Genomic DNA, 23223 nt, shown 5'->3' on the forward strand with positions numbered 1-23223 from the left:
ACCCTTCTTGTAGGCTTCTCAGGATCCTAGCTGACCTCCAAGAGGGCTTGGTCCAAGTTAGCATTGGTTTTTTTCTTCCTTCCCTCCTTCCTTCCTTCCTACCCTCCCTCCCTTCCTCCTTCCCTCCTTCCTTCCTTCCTACCCTCCCTCCCTTCCTCCTTCCTTCCTTCCTTCTTTCTTTTGTTCTTTAACAGTAACATTTTTCCATAGAAGCAATATGAGTATCTTTTTAAAAATATTTTTAAGCCGAGAATTATGGCCGATACAATAAAAATCATTCAAATTCCCACCACACACTCCCACACACCACCCCAGGAAATAACTACTGTTAACATTTTGGTGTACAACTTTCCAGGTAATTTTCAATAAAATTAGTCCCACTCTTAAAATACCCTACTATAACACTGACTTGTATTTTTAAACCTAGCAATATGTCACAGGTTTTTTTTCACATCACTGCATATTACTTTGGAAACATTTTATTTCTGAAAGTAGAGTCAACTTTTTAATTTTGATGTATAAAATATTCAACCAATACAGAAAGATAAAGGTTCCCTCTCAATCTCACTTCCTAAAGAGAATCACTATTATTTTTAAGAAGCCCTTTAAATATAGATGCATACATTGACATACAGAGAATCACAGCACGTAGTGTTTTGTAACCTGTTTTTTCCTACTTCTCACTAGATCATGAGAACCTTTCTGTGTCAACACATATAATGTATCAGCCTTTTTTTAATCCTCACTTGAGGATATTTTATTTCATCGTTTTTAGAGAGAGAGGAAAGGAAAGAGGAAGGGAGGGAGAGAAACATCAATCTGTTGCCTCCTATATGCACCCAGACTGGGAATCAAACCCATAACCTAGGCTTGTGACCTGACCAGGAACTGAGCTTGCAATCCTTAGGTTACAGGACAATGCTCCAACCAACTGAGCCACAACAGCCAGGGCTAGCGCATCAGCCTTCATAATGGCTACCTAGAATTCCATTCTATTGAATAAGTGTTCATAATGTATTTAACTAATCACCTATTGTTGGGAACTTTTCAGTTATATCCTTTTTTTTTTTTTACTATTATAAGGAATACCGCACTAACCATCATTGCATACACATTTATCACATCTGATTACCCCCTTAGAAAAAACTTTAAAAAGGAAAATTGCTGAGAAATACTGGATACATCTTTTAAAATTTGACTCATATTAAGTGATTCTGGAGAAAATTGTCCCAATTTACATTTCAGCAGCATGTACGAGAAAAGATGATTCTGCACACCAACTCTAGCATTAGCCAGTACCATTCTTTCTTATCTTTGCTAGTACGATGGTAAAGAATAATATTCTACTGTGGTCTCAATTTGTAGGTCTTTGATCACTGGTGAGATGGAGCGTGTTTTCGGATTTCTGTTTGTTCACTGAATTTCATTTATTAATTATCTGTTTATGTTCTTTGCCCATTTGATTTTATTAAGGTATTCTCTTATTTTCCTATTGGTTCAAAGGCATTTATATATTAAGGCTATTAGCCTTGACATCCACATTGCAATTATTTTTTCTCATGGAGTTCATTGTGTCTTTTGCCATAGAAAGTTTTTATCTTTTATGTATGTGTGTCAGCCCTTGGAGAAGAAAGTCAGGCAGCAGGGCTTACCCCATAAAATATTAATAACTTAATTAACCTGAACTCCAGAGGTAGGTAGTCTCAGCATTGGTTTGGGGGTTCAGAGATGTTATCCATCTCTACATCTCTCAGGTTTGCCTCTACGATGAGTTGACAGTGTCCCCCCTTGTAAGACGAGATGGCTGCTACACCTCCAAATAGTATCTCGTCACACTCCAGTCTGGAAGGGAAAGGATGGGAACAATTTTTTTTTTCACCTCTTGGGTCTGTTATCTCACCGGGAAGGAAAATCTTTCCCAGTAGTCCGCAGCAGACTTTATTTACATCTCATTGGTAACCGGCAGCCGTGTCTGCCAAAATAGTCAAACCTGCAATCACTTCCTCCACAATTTGTGGCTTAGTGCCGTATTACCAAAGGCCCTCCCCATGCCCCAGATTATTTTAAAATGTACTCCAGTATTATCTTTGGGAACTTGCAAGGTCTGTTTTGTTTTGTTTTGTTCATTTCCAAATCTTTAAGTTATCTGGAATTATTTTGGGGTGTGGTTTGAGATAACTTCACAGTTTTTCCCTGAGGATATTCAGTGATACCATCTTTATCACATACCAAATTTCCCTGCATTTATGAGCCCATCACCATGACCTGTCTTTTCCTGTACCGATACCACGACGTTTTTATCACTAAAGTTTTCTAAATCATTTTTATATCAGGTAGAACAACTTATTTTTTTTCTTCATGATTTTCTTGGCTATTTTCCATTCATTTATCCTTCTAGATGAACTTCAGAATTAGTTTAACTAGTCCCCTCCCCCTACAACAAATGTTCTTTCTTGGCATTCTGACTGGAATTACGTTAAAATTATGGGTTAATTTTAGAAGACTTCACACCTTTACCAATATTTGGTCTTTACCTCCAGGATTATGGCATGGGCTATGTACTTTTCAATTCTTCTTTTATGTCCTTCAGCAAGGTTTTATAGTTTCTTCATGAATATTCATTTTTGCTAAGTTTATTTGTATTTTATTCTTATGCCAATTGTGAATGGGATTTTTATGCCTATAGGAAAGCTTAGGAACAACCATTCTTTCATTCCTTAAACATATCCTATTTGGTTATGATTATTTTTAGATATCATTTGATTCAATTTGTTAATAGTTTATTTAGCATTTATTCCCAAGGAAGGTAGAGCTATCGTATTTTTATTTTTTGACAGATTTGTATAATAAAGTTTGCAAAGTGTGTTAGAGAACTTGCAATCTTTACTTTACTTTAGAACTGTGTTATCCAGTACAGTAGCCACTGGCCACATGTAGCAATTCAACCTTTGAAATATGGTAACTGCTACTGAGGACCTAAATTTCTAATTTAATTTAAATTATCAAACTGATCCTTGATTAAATTACTGGAAAGCTTATGCATATTTGGAACAACATGGGTATGTGAATCTGCCTTTCAACTATAAAAGTCATGAATTCTAACTCTTCAGAGATCAGTATTTCTGATAAAAATTTAGCATTTGAATTGAAGTGTGCTGTAAGTGTAAAATACACACTGGAGTTCAAAGACTTAGTGAAAAAATAATGTAAAATACCTCATTCATAGTTTTTATATTGATTACATGTTGAAATGATAATACTTTTGATATATTGGAGTAAATAAAATACATTACTAAAGTTAATTTCACCTGTTTCTTATTTTTTTATGTTGTTACTAGAAAATGTTTAATTATATATGAGGCTCACATTATATATTTCCCACCACTGCTCTGAATTTTTAAATAATAGCAATTTATCTGATCTTTCATATTTGCTAGAACTACACTTGGTTTTTATAACTACATGTTGTCCCATCAGATGGATGACCTAGAAGTGTTTAATTAATCTGTTATTTTTAAATATTTCAGTCCTTTCTTTTTTTTCCTTTTCCTTCCTTTCTTTAAACAAATGGGAACAATTCTGTGTTTAATGAGTCTGTGGCTTTTCCTCAGTGCAGGGAAATGACATGGGCAGAGTTGCTGTATGAATGTCACATTGGCTGTGTTCTAGAGAACAGGTGGGCCAAGGCCAAGCATGGATTCAGCCAGTTGGGAGGCCAGTGGGAAAGTTCCAGGGACATGGGACTGGTGGGGATGGAAGGAAATGGACACTTCCCCAAGATTCTTAGCACGTAGAGTCACTAGGACTTGCAATGAAATGAGTACTGGAGTCATGGTTAGGAGATCATCAAGGACGGCTCCTAGGGTTCTTGTTGGGTGACCTGAGGTTGGTGACAGTGCCTGAGATGAAAGTCCTGCAGGAGGACTAGTCTGGGGGAATCAGCTCTTGAGTTTGGTTTTGGAACGGTGAGTTTAACATGCTCCTGAGGCATCCAAGTGGAGATGGGGAACAGGCAGGTCTAGAGCACGAGGAGAGGAGTAGGATGGAGATAAATTTGGGAGTCGTCAGTGTGGAGACAATATTCAAAGCCTGAATGGGCCTGAATGGGTCTGTCTGGGGAGAGGACGGAGACGGAGAGCTGTGGATGGAGGTGGGCAGAGGTGACTAAGCTCTGAGTAACACCACTATTTATAGCCAGGTGGGGAGAGAGAAGTCTGGGATGGAGAGCGCGAGAGAGTGGCCAGAGGTGTAGAAGCAAAGCCAGGATGCAGCGGTGTGGGTTGCCACAGAAGCCAAGGAAAGGCAGCATTTTAGAGAGAGAGTAGCGATGATTGCTGAGAGATTGAGAGCAGGAACCGGAAGGAAAAAGAAAAGCCTGTTGCTCAACCTCCCTAATAATCAAAAAATACAAATTAAAGCAGTAAGATTTCACTGTTCAACCACGAGACGGTTAAGATTTTCAAGAGTAGCAGTCATAATATCCAGTGTGGGCAAAGATGGCGGAAGGGTTAGCCTCCCGTTGGTAGAAATGTGATGGCACTAACTTCTGGTTGTCTTGGCAGCATCTACCAAAATATGAGCTACATGCATGCTTTGACCGAACAATACTCCCAGGTGTCTATCCTAGGGAAATATCCATGTGCAAGAGGCTGCGATTACAATACTGTTTACCACAACACTGTAAAACTAAAAAACCAACAACAACATAAATTTGATAGCAAGAAAAAAAATGGCACATACCACTGAATACTGGTAAAGAGTATGAAAGACTTTCATAATTTCATACTCTTTCAAACTCTTTTCAGAGTTTCAAAAAGTCAGAGACTGTCCCTCCACCACCTCTTTCAGGAATCTGGCCACTTCCTCTTTCTTTCCACCTTTTACCTTTCTCTTACTACCTACTGGTTTTATACAATCTTTGCTGAGGCTTAGCCTCCCTATTGTTGAAGAGAGATAAGCCTTCAAAAATCCCCCCAAATGAATCTTTAAAGGCAAATTTAGAGCACAGTGAAAGGTAGTATAGTAACTGAAATAATTTTGGACCCACAGTTATACCCTAACTTTAAAAATCAGCCCTGGCTGGCATAGCTCAGTGGATTGAGCTCGAGCTTCGAACCAAAGCATCACAGGTTCGATTCCCAGCCAGGGCACATGCCTGGGTTGCAGGCCATGGCCTCCAGCAACCGTACATTGATGTCTCTTTCTCTCTCTCCCTCTCCCCCCGCCTTTCCTCTCTAAAAATAAATAAATAAATCTTTTAAAAAATTTGTATCTTCTAAAAAAAAAATCATACCTCAGGGACTTCCAGCCAAGATGGAGGCATAGGTAGACACACTTCACCTCCTCACACAACCATAAGAAGGTCACAGCTGGCCTCAAAACAAAAACCACCCAGAACTGCCAGACAATGGAACTGTACAGAAGTCTGACAACCAGGGATTTAAAGACGCCATATTCACTCAGACAGATCAGAGGGGTGGAGACGGGAAGCAGGGGCAGAGAAGACAAGTGCTGCAGTGGCCGTGAGGTGGCGGCGGCAGGCAGAACAGCAGTCCCACCTTCACATGTGGTGGATGAAAACCAGGAGGGACACCTGGGGAGCAAGCAATCCCAGCCCCAGGCCAGACCACGCAGTCCAGGGTTCCAGTGCCATGAAGATAAGTCCCCATAACATCTGGCTATAAAAAAAACAGTGTGGGTTGGGGCAGCAGAAGAAACTGCCAGTCTCTCAGGAGAGTCCGCTTAAAGGACCCCCATGGTCCTAAAACGTGTACAAAGTCACCCACTCTGGGAACCAGCACCAGGGCAACAGCTAGAGGGGCACCAGTCACATACGGGAAGTGGGTGACGTGACTGCAAACTGGGCAAGTGCTGAGCAAGTGGCACTGTTCCCTCTCCAACACTCCCCCCACATACACCACCACAGGGCAGCTAAATGGGTTCCCCTACCCTGGCAAATACCTAAGGCTCCACCCCTTACAACATAGCGGGTGTGCTGAGACAAAGAAACATGGCCCAAATAAAAAAAAAAAGATCAAAGCTCCAGAAAGAACTAAGCGAGATGAAGATAGCCAGCCTATCAGATGCAGAGTCCAAGGCACTGGTGATAAGGATGCTCAGAGAACTCACTGAGTACAACAAATGCATAAGGGGAGAAATGAAGGCTACTCTAAGTGAAATAAAGAGAAACCCAGAGGGAACCAACAGTGAAGGGAAGGAAGCCAGGGTTCAAGTCAACAATTTGAAACACAAGAAAGAAAGAAACAGTCAACCAGTACAGAATGAAGAAATAAGAATTCAAAGAGCCGAGGAGGATTTAAGAAAACTCTGGGACATCTCCAAATGCGCCAACATCCAGATCACAGAGATGCCAGAAGGGGAAGAGGAAGAGCAAGAGGGGAAAATATTGGGACAACGGTAATAGCATAATCAATAAAATATACTTTAAAAAAAATCACACTTCAAAGGTAGCTTTCTTCTTTGCTCCTTCCAAAGTCAAAAGGACACCCAAGCAATCTCAATCACTGCATCCTCCCCGCTTGGGCTGGCCCATGGCCTGCTTATGTCACAGGGCAAGCCTGCCCTGAATGAGGGGAAGCCCACGGAGACCGCTGGCTTCTCACTGCACTTCTCTCCAAGTCCCATCTCTTCCCTACAGGCTCTTAACAAGCAAGACTGCGTTTGGGACGTGAAAGCCCTTATGTGCGAGTTTAGCACCGACAACAGTGAAGCTTTCATGGCAGCTTTCATGGCAGCTGCCTGGGATGCAGGACCCCTGTGCAGGGACTTGAACAAGCTCCTCCCCAAACACCATCCTCTCAACGATTTCTTAATCTTAACACCAACTTTCCTAGAAGGGTGTCCTTTCGTGTTTATCTGTATTGTTAGGTTTTTTAAAATAATGATTACCAAGACCATTCTTCCAGGGATCATTTCTATAGTGCATTACTAGAGAAGTTTCTCTGAACGTGTAGAGCACCCCCATGGGGCCATCAGCCAGCCCAAGCTAAAATAATAATAATAATAATAATAATAATAATAATAATAATAATAATAATAATAATAATAATAGTGATTACATATCATTTTACAAACAGTATACATAACTACTAAAAACAGAACCCGGATACAAAAACAGGGCCCCGAGGAGAGTGGAGGAGGCAGGACGGAGGCACTCGCCCGGGGCAGAGTTGGTGGACTCGGGTCTCAAGGAACAGGCCTGAGTGGCCCCCTCCACCTGCTGGCAGTAGTGGCGAGCAGTGACCCTGACCCATTATGGAAACTCAAGGAGAGCCTGAGTAGTGAGGAGGAGGCGGCCTCCGTGAAAGACCGAACCTGCTGCCAGTCAAGCAGAGTTTTGAGATTTGAGGCATTTACGTAACATAAGCTCATTCATTCCTTCATGAACCTTTGTTGAAGGCCTCCAGTGAGTCAGATGCCGTTTTAGTCACTGGAGAGAAAGCAGAGTCAAGACAGTCCCTGCTACCATGGGACTTACCTTCTATGACAGATCCTGTCATTTCACCTGGAGCTGAGTGCTTTAAAGGAAGACAAGGAGGGGGAGGGAGGTGGGGATCAGGGCTCCTCTGAGGAGGTAACACTTGAACACAGCCCTTTGTACCCACAGGCTGGAGAAGCCTGGAATGTACCGGTTACTCGGTAAATTCCTAGCAGAGTAACTTCTGGGTCAAAGAGTATAAATATGTTAAGGCTTTTGATAAATACTGCTGAATGAGTCTCCAGAAAGCTCCCTAGTCTGCCTTCTTAAAGAAAGGAAAGAAATGCTATGTGTGTTAGGAATGCTTCAGAGAGACTGAAATGTGTGCGGGGGTGGGGGATGAGTGGGGTAATGACTCCTTTTCCAAATGTCACCTCCAAAGGCACAGGTCAAGCCCATTCCCACTCGTGTCAGACCTAAGATGTTAAGAGCTAAGCATCCTAACAGTTGAGACACCAGTCAGAAAGAACCTGCATTTACATCTCAGCTATACCACTCACTAGTTCTCATGCTTTGGACAACTAAGCCTCAGCTTTCTCATCTGTAAAATGGGCTTTCTAATAATGCTTCGCTCAGAGGGTTATGTGAGAGTTAGACAATGCAGGGTTGGGCAAAAGTCGGTTTGAATTCAACCACCTCAGGAGGCCGTAGGGCTAACCCCAGCAGGTCACTGAAATTCAGGCTCATTTACTGATTCGCAAAGACAACAAGAATGTATAAATAATGAAGGCCAGCAATTTGAGCACTTGCGAGATTGCACCTAGGTGTATTGTGCCATCGTGACATTCTTTTGAGTTAACAAAGCTACCGTAATAATCATCACCTGCATGTCTTTTTCCATACAAACAACTGTGAACCTACTTCTGCCCACCCCTGGATAACTGAGGTGCTTCACAGAGTCCTCAGCGCACAGGAGCGGCTGTGGTGTTTGTCCTGCAGAGTCAGCAGCACTTGGAGCTCAGGGGCAGCCCCATGCTCAGGCACAAACGTGCTCCCCTGTGAACCCAGAGCTGGCGGGGGTCTTCCCTTCCCAGACGCCAGACGGGTCATCACGGCTCAGCTGTTGTCGGTGAAGATCTCCCATCTGACCAAGGTTCCCTACCCAGGTATGAGTTTGCCCCACCTTTAAAAGACCCCAAATGATGTGCATCTGAATATGCGTGTGCAATGTTTTTCTCCTAGAAAGGAACAAGGACTTTTCCACACCCCCCTAAGCAAAACCAGCTGGGCAGAGTTAGCTCAGACTTCTCAAAAAACAATTCACCTCTGCACTGAAACTAGAGATATGGAATGTTTCCACCCCAAAGTATGCTCGGGGGGACTGTGTGCTGGAAAAACCACAAGCGATTCGGAACAGGGTCAGAGTGAAATCATCACGAGCCCAAACACCCTTCAGCTAAGAATGTGGCAAGTTTTGATTGTTTCCTTGCGTCTTTTTAAAAAATGCAAATCCAGCCATTATTTTACCTGGAGCTCAGACGTGAAATGTTCTGCCTCTGCTCTCTCCACATATTTTATACTGTGCACATCAACCTCTCACATTTGCTCTCGTCTCGCTAATCATCCCGAGGTCCCCGCGCACAGCAATCACACCTCAGCAGTTCTTCAAACTAAACACAGAAAATGTGCTGCTCCCTTGCTCTCCCGCCAACCCCTCCCCGCCTCAGAGCAAGATGTCTGCACGAGCAACTGAAACGCCAGTCTGAAAAGCCCTTCCCAGTTGTCGCTGATCTGTGAACCACATTTTCGCCCACCTACAATACAGAGGAGTTTTCATAAGGCTAAACGTATTCCATTTTTAACTCTTAAATGATGTTCTTTTGATCTTTTTGTTTACAAGTATTCTCTTGTGGAAACAGTGGAAATACATGGTGGTTAGTTGTTATTTTTTTGTACTGCTCTTACATGGCAAAATTAAAAAATTGGCAAAGTAAAAAGTTGGCAACTTAAGCGCATCAAAATATATTTTGAGATTTTCCTAGTCTACAAACTCCCAAATCTGGGAATCACCTGGAAAAGGAGTCGAGTGCATGAGAAGGAAATGTATATGAACTGGGGGTGCACTGGGCTCATGGGTATCATTCCATCTCGTCCTCGCAACACGCCGTATGGAGGTGCATAGTGATTCCGTGTGAGTGATCAGGGAAATGGGGCTTTCAGATGCTGGTTTGCCCAAGGTCACTCAGCTAGGACAGGAGAGGGGGAAGGCTGGGATTTGGCCCCAGAGTGTCTGAAACTGGACCCATAGTCCCCTCCTCTACCCCACAGTGGCTATTTCTGAATTCCCACACAAAATGGGAGATTCAGAAAAGCAACTAAAATTGAAGCAGGTGTAGAGCCTTCTCAGAAGCCACTGTGAATAAATACATTCATAGATCAAGATCAGTCTGAGAGACTCCCAGCCAAGATGGAGGTATAGGCAGACATGCTTCTCCTCCTTGTATAGCCATAAGAAGGATCACAACTAGCCACAAAACAAAAAAACAACCAGAACTGCCAGAAAATTGAACTGTATAGAAGACTGACAACCAAGGATTTAAAGAGGAAATATTCATCCAGACAAGTAGGAAGGGCAGAGATGGGGAGCCAGGGCAGAGGCAGGGAGCCGGGGCAGAGAGGCAGGGGCAACTCTCTGCCCCTGACACAGTGTGGCAGTTGGGAGGCAGCCGTGAGGTAGTAGCAGTGGCAGCCGCCAGAACAGGTGATGCCACATTCACGTGTGGTAAATAAAAACCAGGAGGGACACCTGAAGAGCAAGCAATCCCAGCCCCAGGCCAGACCATGCAACCCAGGGTTACAGCACTGGGAAATAAAACCTCATAACTTCTGTCAGTAAAAAGCCAGTGGGGGTGGGGTGACAGAAGAAACTGCTGGTCTCTCAGGAGAGTCCATTTAAAGGACCCCCATGGCCCTAGAACATATGCAAACACACCCACTCTGGAAACCAACACCAGGGCAACAGCTAGAAGGGGGTACCAGTCACATACAGGAAGTAGGTAAAGGACTGGAAATGGGGCAAGTGCCAAGCCAGTGGCATTGTTCCTTCTCCAACTACTCCCCCACATACAGCACCACAAAGCAGCAAAGCAGTTAAGCAGTTTTCCCCACCCTGGCAAGTACCTAAGGCTCCATTCCTTACAATGTAACAGGTGCACCAAGACAGGGAGTCAAAGCAGCTCTACCTAATACACAGAAACAAATACAGGGAGGCTACCAAATTGAGGAGACAAAGAAACATGGCACAAATGAAAAAATAGATCAAAACTCTAGAAAAAGAACTAAGCAAAATGGAGATAGCCAACCTATCAGATGCAGAGTTCAAAACACTGGTGATAAGGATGCTCAAAGAACTCATTGAACACGGCAAACACATAAGAGAAGAAATGAAGGATACACTAAGTGAAATAAAGAAAAGTCCACAGGGAACCAACAGTGAAGGGAAGGAAGGTGGGTTTCAAGTCAATGGTTTGGAACACAAGGAAGAAATAAATAGTCAACCAGTACAGAGTGAAGAAGTAAGAATTTTTTTTAAAGATTTTATTTATTTATTTTTAGAGAGGGAAGGGAGGGAGGGGGAGAGAAAGAGAGAGAGAGAGAGAGAAACATCAATGTGCGGTTGCTGGGGGTTATGGCCTGCAACCCAGGAATGTACCCTGGCTGGGAATCGAACCTGGGACACTTTGGTTCCCAGCCCACACTCAATCCACTGAGCTACGCCAGCCAGGGCCAGAAGTAAGAATTTTTAAAAAATGAGGAGAGAATAAGAAGACTCTGGGATATCTCCAAAAGTACCAATATCCAAATCATAGGGATGCCAGAAGGAGAAGAGGAAGAGCAAGAAATTGAAAAGTTTTTTGGAAAAAATAAAAATTCAAAGAAAATTTCCCTAATTTAGCAAAGGAAATAGACATGTAAGATCAGGAAGCACAGGGAGTCCCAGACAAGTTGGACCCAAAGAGGACCACACCAAGATACATCATAATTAAATGTCAAAGGTTAACGATAAAGAGAGAATCTTAAAAGCAGCAAGAGAAAAGAAATTAGTTACCTACAAAGGAGCACACATAAGAGTGTCAGCTGATCTCTCAAAGGAAACTTTGCAGACAAGAAGGGGCGGGCAAGAAATATTTAAAGTGATGGAAAACAAGGACCTACAACCTAGATGACACGCTATGCAGCAAAGCTATCATTTAGAATTGAAGGGCAGGTACAGTGCTTCCTAGACAAGGTAAAACTTAAAGATATCATCATCACCAAGCCATTATTACATGAAATGTTAAAGGGACTTATTTAAGAATAAGAAGATGATCAAAACTATGAACAGCAAAATGACAGCAAACTCACAACTATCAACAACTGAATCTAAAAAAAACAAAAACAAACTAAGCAAACAACTAGAACAGGAACAGAAACATAGATGTGGAGATCCCATAGAGCGTTATCAGCTGGGAGGGGGAAAGGAGAGAATGGGTGAAAAGTTGCAGGGATTGAGAAGCATAATTGGTAAGCACAAATTAGATGGGGGGGGGGTGCTTAAAAATAGTATAGGAAATGGAGAAGCCAAAGAACTTATATGCACAACCCATGGACATGAATTCAGGGGGGATTGCTGGAAGGAAGGGGGGTTCAGGTGGAGGGGGGCAAAGGGGGAAAAAAGTGGGACAACTGTAGTAGCATAATCAATAAAATATACTCTGAAAAATCAGTCAGAGAGAGAGAGAAAGCTATCAATAAACACGATAGCTGAAATTCTGAAAGTGTTAAGTGCTGAGCAATCAGAGATGAGCTGATTCATAACGTGCAGGGGCAGGGGTGGGTCCTGAGCACATGAACTGCCCTCTTCAGATGCTGAGTCGCCAGAACAGGAACTGGACACAGCAGTAGCTGCCTTGTTACCAGACAAATGTAGAGAAAGTGACTGTTTAAGGAGAAACAAGAGTGATGAAGGGATGAAAGAATCCATGAGTAAAAATGAAGAAATAATTATGCACAGCTTGGCTAACTCATAAATCAAGGGCGATCATTCCATCTACAAACACCAGCAAGGAGAAAAGACTCAGAGAGAAAGATGGGCTATTTAATGTGCATTTAAAAGTGAAACAAGGGCTGGAATTAAGAGAGTGCTAAAAGCTGAAAGGCGGGGACAAGCGGACTTGCTGTGAAAAATCACCTCCCGAGGGGAAGTGGCCAGACCCCAGAGGAGTTCAGACACCAAGGTGATTGGACAAAACACCAGAAAAGGCCCAGCAGGGAGCAGCCAGCTCCGGGCCCACGGGAGAGTGAGACATGACCCGAGTGTTCCCTGCCCTCCTCTTACTGCTCCCACGAATGCCTCCCTCCTCCCCTTCTCTCAGGAAGAGGATGGCAATTGGAGGAGGAAAACAGCATCAACAAATACCACAAGGTGCCATAACATCAGCCTGACTGGGTTTGATTTGGGGCCCCTGCAGAGGACCACTAATTATCCCCAAGAAGCCAATCCCACCGGCAGAACCATCCTGGGGACAGAGCAGCCCCTCACGGCTGCGCCCCTGGAGCCCCGCAGGGATCCGGTGACCCAGGCTTATTTATCCAAAACCAGCTGTCACAGGATTAACGGAGCCGCTGCAGGCAGAGGGAGGTGACATTTGGGCAGAGTTTTGGTCTCTTCAGCTACTGGAATCCTCTTCTAACTGTGTGTGGCTTCGTAGGAATCCCTGAAAACGCCCTTAGGAGCCCCCCTGGCTCTGTGGCCAAGGAAAGGATAGAGGCTCGGGGTTTCGGCCTGCTTTCCACTGGGATCAAACCATGTGAAGAATGGGTTCTTGTCCTGAAATGCTTCCCCAAGGAAAAGGGGACAGGTGAGAGAAGAGGCCAAAGATTCACAATGTGGGCTTGGGAAGAGTGGAGTACTTAGGGAGAGATTTGAAAGGAGCAGGTGAAGGGTGGCTCCTTCTTGTGAATGCACCAGACACCAAGGAAAAAACAAAAAGCAGCAGAGGTGGACAAACACTGATAACTCCTCGGACTCGTATTATAAGCCCTCTGGGAGCCAACATCAAATGCATGCCCTACACCGCCATGCACGTTGTTGGTGTTCCACAAAGGTCTCCCGTCGACAGTACAACTAAATAAACATGAGAGCAACTCGAGGAAGAGAAAGGCTCCAGAAAAAATGGGGCACCGAGGGCAGGCTAGCAGCTACATAAGGGACATGGCATAAATTACAAGCTTATTGAGGGCAAGGAACCTGTCTACAATTCTGTCGAGTTTTCTCCCCACGGTGCTCCAAGCATTTAAGGGATAAATGGCTCCAGTTACAAAGTCAAACATTTTAAAATCGTGATGACCCCCATGAGGTGTGTTTCAGTCCTTTTTCAATTTCTCTCCTTGGTCTCCTAGTGATTTTTTTCCCCTCATAAAACGGGCAGTCCAAGTGTTTAGTCTGACATGCTTCTCAAAATGGCCTGTTGGCTTTAAATAAGCTAAAGGGAGGTAATATAATGGCCCCGGTTGGGGACATCTCATTCAGCCATTGATTATGTGGCTAAGTGGCCCGACTGGAGAGTGGTTGAACCCTGGACTCCTCATGTCCGGTGTCACCTTTTCATGCTTGTATTCATTCACCAAACCAGTGGTCATCAAGCACAGACAGTGGGCAAGGCACGGTGCTGGCCTTTGCAGGACAAACAAAATACACAGGACACTGGAAACGGAGGCCCTTGAGGACAGGGCAGGTGTAGTATTCCTTCTCTCTCTCTCTCAGTATCTACCCCTCGGGAGAGGGACGCTGCAAGCCATCACGAGCCATTTACTAGCTTGTATAAATGAAGGCTCAGACATGAAGTTAGTGTGAAGGTTTAGAGAGAAAGAGGGCACGGGTCCACAGAATGAGAGCGGACAGCACCCAGGGCGAGCAGATGAGTGCCATCGGGGAAGACTGGAGGAACTGAGGACAAGCCATACAACTTCATTCATTAATTCAACACATACACACATGCAACAAAACTCACTTGCAAGGCACTGTACTGGAATCAAGGATAAAAGACATAAGCCCAGCCTCCCGGGGCTATTGTTTACATATGAGCACACAGGAGACAGGGAAGTGGGAACCAATACCTACAAAACAGTGTGGCAACTGTTATGGCCCAGTTAAAAAAAGGGCTAATGGATGAAATTAAAAAATGAACTACGGATAAGAAAATGCATTTGTATCCATGTTAAAAATCCTGATTTTGTCAAGTGTACTGTAGCTCCGTAAGACAACATCTGATATTAGGAAATATACCGGTACACTCAAGTATTTCAGGGTTAAAAAAAGTTTCTTTTTTTAAATGCTTTTTTCTTTAAACTTTTTTTAAAGCATGTGTACAACACCTGAAGAGCACAGAGGATGAAAGACTGACTCTAAGGGGGGAAGGGAAGGAAGAGAGTAGGGAGAGGCCTCACCAAGGATTTGAGTGCACGTGGAAAACAGAGAAGGAGCTCAGGAGAAGAGAGGGCATGCTAGGGAAAGTCTCCAGCAAGCTCAAAGGTTTGGCATAAAAGTACAAAGGCGCATGGCCCACCTGGACCCTTAAAAAGTGAGGCCTATCTGAGCTTGGAATGTGGGTGAGGACACAGTTGGGACAAGACTCTAAAGACACTTAGGGCTAGTGTAGGGCAGGTTCTAAAATTGGAAAGTCAAAAGGAATTCCTGTGTAGACACAATTCATATCTGCATAACCACCACTGTCTGCCTTGTAAGGCAGAGCTTATGCATGTAATGAATGCAATAAAAGGCTCAAGACCATTTTAAAGAATCAATTTTAAAAGTCAGGGCCAACTGAGCCAAGAAGAGCTCACAGCTGGGTTGGGTAAAATCAGTTTCACAAATGCCTATGAGCAACTGCTCCGTGCAAGTGGTATGCTGGAGCCCGGGCACAGACAAAACGATGTGGCTTTACCCCCAAGGTAGATCACAGGCTGGTAATCAAGAAGGGCTTCTTAGAACCCTGAAACACCAATCCAAAAGAACCTAAGCACCCCAATGTTCATAACAGCACAATTTGCAATAGTCAAGTGTTGGAAGCAACCTAGATGCCCATCAGTATATGAATGGATCAAAAACTATGGTACATTTACACAATGGAATTCTATGCAGCAGAAAAAAAGAAGGAGCTCCTACCCTTTACAACAGCGTGGATGGAGCTGGAAAGCATTATGCTAAGCGAAATAAGCCAGACAGTGAAAGACAAATACCATATGATCTCACCTTTAACAGGAACCTAAACAACAGAACAAAGAAACAAGCAAAAATATAACCAAAGACACTGAAAGAGAGAACAGGCTGACAGTGTTCAGAGGGGAGAGGAGAGGGAATTTCAGGGGAAAGCGGAAGGGTTTACAGGAACAAGTATAAAGGGCACATGGATAAAAAAACTAGGGAGGGTGGAAATGGGAGGGAGGAGGGGAGAGCTGGGTGGGTGGGCTGGGATGGGAGTAAATGATAGAAAATTGTACTGCAACAATTAAAATAAAATTTAAAAAAAGAAGAAGAAGAAGGGCTTCTTAGGCAAAGTGAGTTTTCACTGGGAGAAAGGGATGTCAATGGACAGCCAGCCAGGCCTCCAGGGCCTTGGCTTCTTCAGGCTACCACTGCCCTCAAGGGAGCCCTACTATGGCTGGCACTCAGGCATTCATGCACTGATGTTAGAAGGGAAGGCCAGAGTAGAATTCAGAATTGCATCTAAATTGGAGATAATTCATCTGTGCTTAGCCACAGTGACATATCTGTTGGAGGACTATAAAGAAATTAAATTGGTCACAAAAGTTAGAGGCCAATCTCATTCACTCACCTAGATGCGAAAAATCCTACAACTTGAATTCATCAGTGGATAAAAAGGACACTGCATTATGATCGAGTTGGGTTGATCCTAGGAATGCAAAAATGATTTAACATTAGAAAAGCTATTAATATAATTTACCACGTTAATGGATAAAGGAGAAAAACCATGATTACAAAATTATTGTAGGAAAAAAAATTTGCTAAAACTTACCATCAATTCATAATGAAACTTCCTACCTGACAAAGAATTTTTACCAAATAATTGGAGCAAATATCATTCTCCAAGGGGAAATGTTTGAAGCATGCTTTTTAAAATCAGGAACAAGACAAAAATGTCCACATCGACTCTTCTCTCCAGCATTGTACTTTGAGGTCCTATCCAATGCAATAAGAAAAGGAAAAAAATAATGTATAAGTTTCAGAAAGAAAGAAACCAAACTTACATCATTATAGATAATATCATTGTTTACTTAGAAAACACAAAATGCTTTATCGATAAATTGCTGGAATTGATTTTTAAAAATTCAGCCCTGGCTGGTGTAGCTCAGTGGATTGAGCGCGGGCTGCAAACCAAAGTGTCGCAGGTTTGATTCCCAGTCAGGGTACATGCCTGGGTTGCAGGCCATGACCCCCAGCAACCACACATTGATGTTTCTCTCTCTCTATCTCCCTCCCTTCCCTCTCTAAAAATAAATAAATAAAATCTTTTTAAAAAATTGAATAAGGTGGGTGCGTATAAATATATAAATATAAATTAGTCACATGTCTATACTCCACTGGTAAACAGTTAGAAAGCATAATTGAAAAAGATGCCAATTATAATAGCAACCAAAATTAAGGCACTTAGGAAAAAACATGATATGTAAGATGTGGAAAACTTTTATAAAGAAAAAAGTTAACTTTAATGAAAGACATTACACAAAATTTAAGTAAGTGGGAGGGATGAGCCATGTTCATGGGTAAAAAGTCATAATATGAAAATAATGTCGTTTCTCTTCAAATTGATCTATACAGTCAATTCAACTCAAGACCTTATCTCAAGAGAGGATTTTAAGTAACTTAACATGCTAATTCTAAACTTTTTAAGGAACATAGAGTCCTAAAACTAGCCAAGGTATTCCTGAAAAAAGAAATAAGGCAGAAGGACCTTCTTTACTGTATATTAAAACATAATATAAAGCCGTAATAAGCAATATAGTGGTATAGGCACAGGGACAGACAAATGGATCAATGGAATTGAACAGAATGGCCCCCAGTGCAGACCTACAGGTGCATGGAAACCCGATTTATGACAGAGATGGCAAAGCAAACCTTCAAAAGAAAAGGACGGATTATCCAAGAAATGACACCCACTGTTTGTTATTTGCATGGGAGAAAACAAAAGATGGATCCCGATCTCATGCCACATCCAAAAGTAAATTCTGTGGGAACTGAAAGGGGACACTTTAAAAGTCTTAGAAGAAAATATAGAATAATTTCTTTATGGTATCAGGAGAGAGAAGATTTTACAAACAAGGTAAAATGTATTAACCATAAAATATAAGACTGATATATTAGACTATATTAAAAATAAGAACTTCTTTCATCAAAATATATCTTAAAGAAAGTGAGAAGGCAAGCCACAAAGTGGGCGAGGATGTCTGTAATGCATATAATTGACAAATGAATATGTAAGAAACTCACTCTCCAGCTGGCTGCATGCTCATTTCCTGGTCTCTTTCAGAACCTTTGCTCAAATGTCATGTCTTTTTAAATATATTTTATTGATTATGCTATTATAATTGTCCCAATTTGCTCCCTTTCCCCCCTCTGCCCAGTACCCCACTTCTTTCCAGCAATCCTCCCCCCTTTAGCCTATGTCCATGAGTTGTGCATGTAAATTCTTTGGCTGCTCCATTTTTTGTACTATTCTTAACACTACCACTCCCTGTCTATTTTGTACCTATCAATTATGCCCCCTTTCACCTTTGCCCCCATTCTCCCCCTTTCCCCTCCCTGCTGATAACCATCCAAATGATCTCTATATCTGTGACTCTGTTCCTGTTCTGGTTGTATGCTTAGCCTTTTTCTAGATTCAGTTGTTGATAGTTGTAAATTTGTTGCCATTTTAATGTTCATAGTTTTGATCATCTTCTTATTCTTAAATAAGTCCCTTTAATATTTCATGTAATCGTTTGGTGAAAAGAAACTCCTTTAGCTTTACCTTGTCTGGGAAGTGCTTTATCTGTCCTACAATTGTAAGTGATAGCTGTGCTGGATAGAGTAATCTAGCTTGTAAGTCCTTGCTTTTCATCACTTTGAGAACTTCTTGTCAGTCCCTTCTGTATGCAAAGTTTCTTTTGAGAAATCAGCTGATACTCTTTTGGGAACTCTTTTGTAGGTAACTAACTTCTTTTCTTGTTCTGCTTTTAAGATTCTCTCTTTATCTTTAACCTTTGGCATTTTAATTATGATGTGTCTTGGTGTGGTCCTCTTTGGGTCCAACTTGTCTGGGACTCCCTGTGCTTCCATGTCCATTTCCTTTGCCAAATTTGGGGGGTTCTCTTTTAATTTTTACTTTTTCAAAAAACTTTTCAATATCTTGCTCTTCCTCTTCTCCTTCTGGCATTGCTATGATTCAGACGTTGGTACATTAGGAGATATCCCAGAGGTTTCTTATACTATCCTTGGTTTTTAAAATTCTTGTTTCTTCATTCTGCACTGGTTGACTGCTTATGTCTTCCTTGTGTTCCAAACCATTGGCTTGAACCCCAGCTTCCTCCCCTTCACTGTTGATTCCTTGTAGATTTTTCTTTATTTCACTTAGGGTAGCCTTCATTTCTTCCTTTATGTTGTTTCTGTACTCAATGAGTTCTTTGAGCATCTTTATCACCAGTGTTTTGAACTCTGCATCTGTTAGGCTGGTTATCTCCATTTCGTTTAGTTCTTTTTCTGGAGTTTTGTTCTGTTCTGTTCTGTCATTTGGGCCATATTTCTTTGTCTCCTCAATTTGGCAGCCTCCCTGTTGGCTTGTGTACTAGGTAGAGCTGCTTTAACTCCCTGTCTTAGTAGCATGGCCTATTGTAGAAAAGGCACCTGTAAATTGTATGCAGGGGAACTTTAGGTAATCTCTCAGGCTGCGCAATCTGCCTCACTGCTTTGTGGTTCTGTTTGGGGGGAGGTTTCAGAGAAAGAACAGTGCCACTTCCTGGGGACAGTATACTGCCTGGCCTCTGGAGGTTTTCCTGGCACTTGCCCCATTTCCAGTCACTTTGCCCATACCTGTACAGGAGTGGTGTCCTTCCAGCTGTTGCCCTGGTGCTGAATCCCAGAATGAATGGGTTTGCATATGTTCTAAGACGATGGGGGTCTTTTAAGCAGAGTCTCCTGAAAATCCAGCAGTTTCTTTCACTGCCCGACCCCCACTGGTTTTTATAGCCAGGATTTATCTACCCTGCTCTGGGCCATGTGGTCTAGCCTGGAGCTGGGATGGTTTGCTCCCAAGGTATCCCTCCCAATTTTTATCCACCACACATGAATGTGGGACCACCCATTCTGCCACCACCTCTTCACCACACACCGCATCTCCTTGCCTATTCACCTGTCTCCGCATCCCCATCCCTCCCAGCCATCTGGATGAACGCAGCTTCTTTAAATTCTTGCTTGTCGGACTTCCATACAGTTTGATTTTCTGATAGTTCTGGGTGTTACTTGTTTTGAGGTCTAGTTGTAATTCTCTCTGTGGTTGCATAAAGAGGCGAAGCCTTTCTACCTATGCCTCCATCAGAAGGAGGCATTTGAGGACTTCTGCCTTGACCAGAAGTCCTCAAATGTCATATTTTTAGTAAAACCTTTCCTGGCCACTGTTTAAAAATTGCTAGCTCACCACCACTCCCTGACTGGTCCATTGCCCTTTCCTGCCATATTTGTAGCCATAACACTTATCATAACCATACATGCTATATATGTAACTAAATGATTTGATTGCCTATCTCTCCTCTCCCCAGTAGGCTACAAACTCTGAAATGAGACCAGGAATTTGATCTGCTTTGTTCACGGCTGTGTTCCCAGCATGTAGAACAGTGCCTGGCACATAACAGGTGCTCAATAAATATTTGTTGAGTACACAAACTCCCACCAATTAATAATAAAAGTATCAACAATCTAATCGAAAAATGAGCAAAAGGCTTAAGGCATTTCAAAAAGAAATAACACAACTCATGTATACACATATAAAAAGATGTTCAAATGAATTAATAATCAGGGAAATGCAAATGAAGACCAAAATGAGATTGTATTGTACACCCACCAGATTGGCAAACATTAAGAATTCTGATAATACTAAGTATCAGCAAGAATGAGAAGCACAGAAAACTCAATATACCTGCTGGTGGGAGTGTAAGTTATTTCCCTTTTTAGAAAACAACTAGGCATTATCTCGTAAAGGTGGATATGTGCCTAACCTATAAGTCAGTTTGCCTGTTCTCAGGACTACCCCCTGGAACAACGCCACCACTCCAAGTGTGGTTCGTAAGTGATCTATTAGAAGTCATCCTAAGACAAGCACAAAAACGGAAAGTAAGCATTTAGGACATTTTATAGAAGATTGACACTGCTTCCATACATTCATTTTTACTTTTTTGAGCTTTAAAAAATTATGGTAAAGATATACACAACATACAAATAGACCACTGTAACCATTTTGAGGGTAAAGTTCAACAGCACTATATACACTCATGTGGTTGTGCAACCCTCACCGCCATCCAGCCCTCGTACTCTTCCCATCTTCCCAAACTGAAATCTCAAAGCAATTAAACAAGAACTTCTCATTTCTCCTGTCCCCAGGTCCTGGCGACCAGGCTGCTTTCTGCCTCTGTGAGGTTGACTCTTCCAGGTACCCCGTGTGAGTGGAATCATATGGCGTTTGTCCTTTTGTGACTTGATTGTTTCACTGAGCATGACGTCCTCAAGGTGCACCCATGTGGCAGCCCGTGTCAGAGTCCCCTTCCTTTGTAAGGTGAATAATATTCCATCGAATATACGCACCACACTTTGTTTATCCACTCATCTACCAGTGGGCATGGGTTGATTGCACTTCGTGTCTGTGAATAATTGCCACACTGTATTTACTGAAACATACTGCGTCTGCTGAATGTAATAATTGAAATGGAAGTTTATACATTGTCTGTGTTTAGATATTTTAAAATTTCATTTTCCAGGTAATTCATTTTTATGGTATTTTACAAAAGTATCGGTCTGTGACAGATTAGAAATTTATATTTGGTTCATCCACAGATAGTTCAAGAAGCACCACCCTGGAGCGAGGGCTTCTGAACTTTCCTAAGGATCACTGTGAGAAAACCCTTCACATCACAGCCCAGGACACACGAATGTACCTGAAACAAAAGTTACGTGAAGTAATACTTAACTATTTCTGAATAAAATGTTTTATTTAAAAAAAACCCTGGTTGAACCTATTAAATCGATTTTATAGCCCACTAAAGACCATTAATACCAGTTGGAAAGCCAGTGCTCTTGAGAAATTCTTGCACATGTATGTCAGAAGACAAATAAAAAGAACATTCCCAGGAGCATATTTATAATAGCAAAGGGAGGGAGGGTGGAGTGGAAGGAGGCAGGGAGGGAGGGAGGGAGGAAAGGAAAGGAAGAAAGAATGAAAGAAAAAAAAGAAAGACAAGAAAGAAAGACAGAAAGAAGAAAGACAGAAGGAAGGAAGGAAGGAAGGAAGAAAGACACTCAAACATTCATCAATAGGAAACTAAACAAATAAATTGTGTTATATGCACCTAATAGAATATTACAGGGGCCCAATCAATGTTTATTGAATGAATTCATAAACAGCTGTGAAAATGAAGCACAGCTACACAGAGCAATTCAGATAAATCTTAGAAATACAACTGTGGAATGGACAAAGCAAAACACAGTCAACTCTGTACTGAATGAAACCGTTTTTAAAAAGCTAACTAAAACACTACTGTGTTTAAATTAAAAATTTCTTAAATTTTAATTTAAGAAAGCAAAACTAAACACTATTGTTTAGGAACACATGCATGTGATTTAAAAAAAAAAAAGCTATCCTAAAAAGAAAGAGAATGATAAACACAAAATTCAAGACAGTAGTTACTTCTGAGGGGTAGACAGGGTGGGGGAATTGGGGAGGAATTCACAGGTAGTTAACAGAATTGGAAATATTAAGTTGGGCGGTTATAAATGTTTATTATTATGTTCTGTACTTAGATACACATTGTATTTTTTTTAATCTGTCAAACAGTTCTAAAGCTAGAAATGAAGTTGATGAAATTGGAGGACAGAGAATTTCTACCCACACTGTTAAGCCACCTAACTCTTTCATTGATATGTCAAAATATCACTAAAATAGGGTCCCCTGAGCTCTGCCAAGACTGTGAAAAAATGGCTGCTAAGCATTTGAGGGTCAGGTTGAAAAGAAGGGCATTTAGACAAGGCGTGAAATTGGCAATCATCATTTCCCCTTACAGAGCAACTGCACTAGTCTCCTCCTCACACTCAGCCAGTGACCCCCCCACCCCAACTGCTTCCAACAGCCACAGAGTGTCTCCACCCATAACCAGAGTTCTGGGTTGGGGATCCCGAGGACACAAGAGAAGACTACAAGCCCCTCAAGGGCAGTAGCAAAGCCATACTCATCCCCTTATTTCTGATCTGCAGCCTGGTGCCTGTGCAGAGACCTATGGGTAGTTGTTTCATGAATGAATGAATGAATGAAAGAATAAATGGTTATCGCAGCTTGCCAAAGATACTATACCATTCCTGTCATTGCCAATACATGGGATTATTTCAGGCTGTTCTGACTCACGGTCTAACCTGAGACATAGTAATGAGCACGACTTCCCAAACAGTATTTATGAATTAAAGATCTGAAGGAGAAGTTAAGATGAGG

The 23223-nt window shown here is 42.2% G+C and overlaps 1 pseudogene; it reads left to right on the forward strand.

The window, feature by feature from the left end:
* The first annotated feature begins 6910 nt into the window (after positions 1-6910).
* On the forward strand, positions 6911-6988 carry LOC123810240 (annotated as a pseudogene).
* The last annotated feature ends 16235 nt before the right edge of the window (positions 6989-23223 follow it).

Source organism: Phyllostomus hastatus, unplaced genomic scaffold, assembly GCF_019186645.2.
Source record: "Phyllostomus hastatus isolate PE091 unplaced genomic scaffold, TTU_PhHast_1.1 phas_scaffold_585, whole genome shotgun sequence".
In the NCBI taxonomy this organism is placed as follows: Eukaryota; Metazoa; Chordata; class Mammalia; order Chiroptera; family Phyllostomidae; genus Phyllostomus; species Phyllostomus hastatus.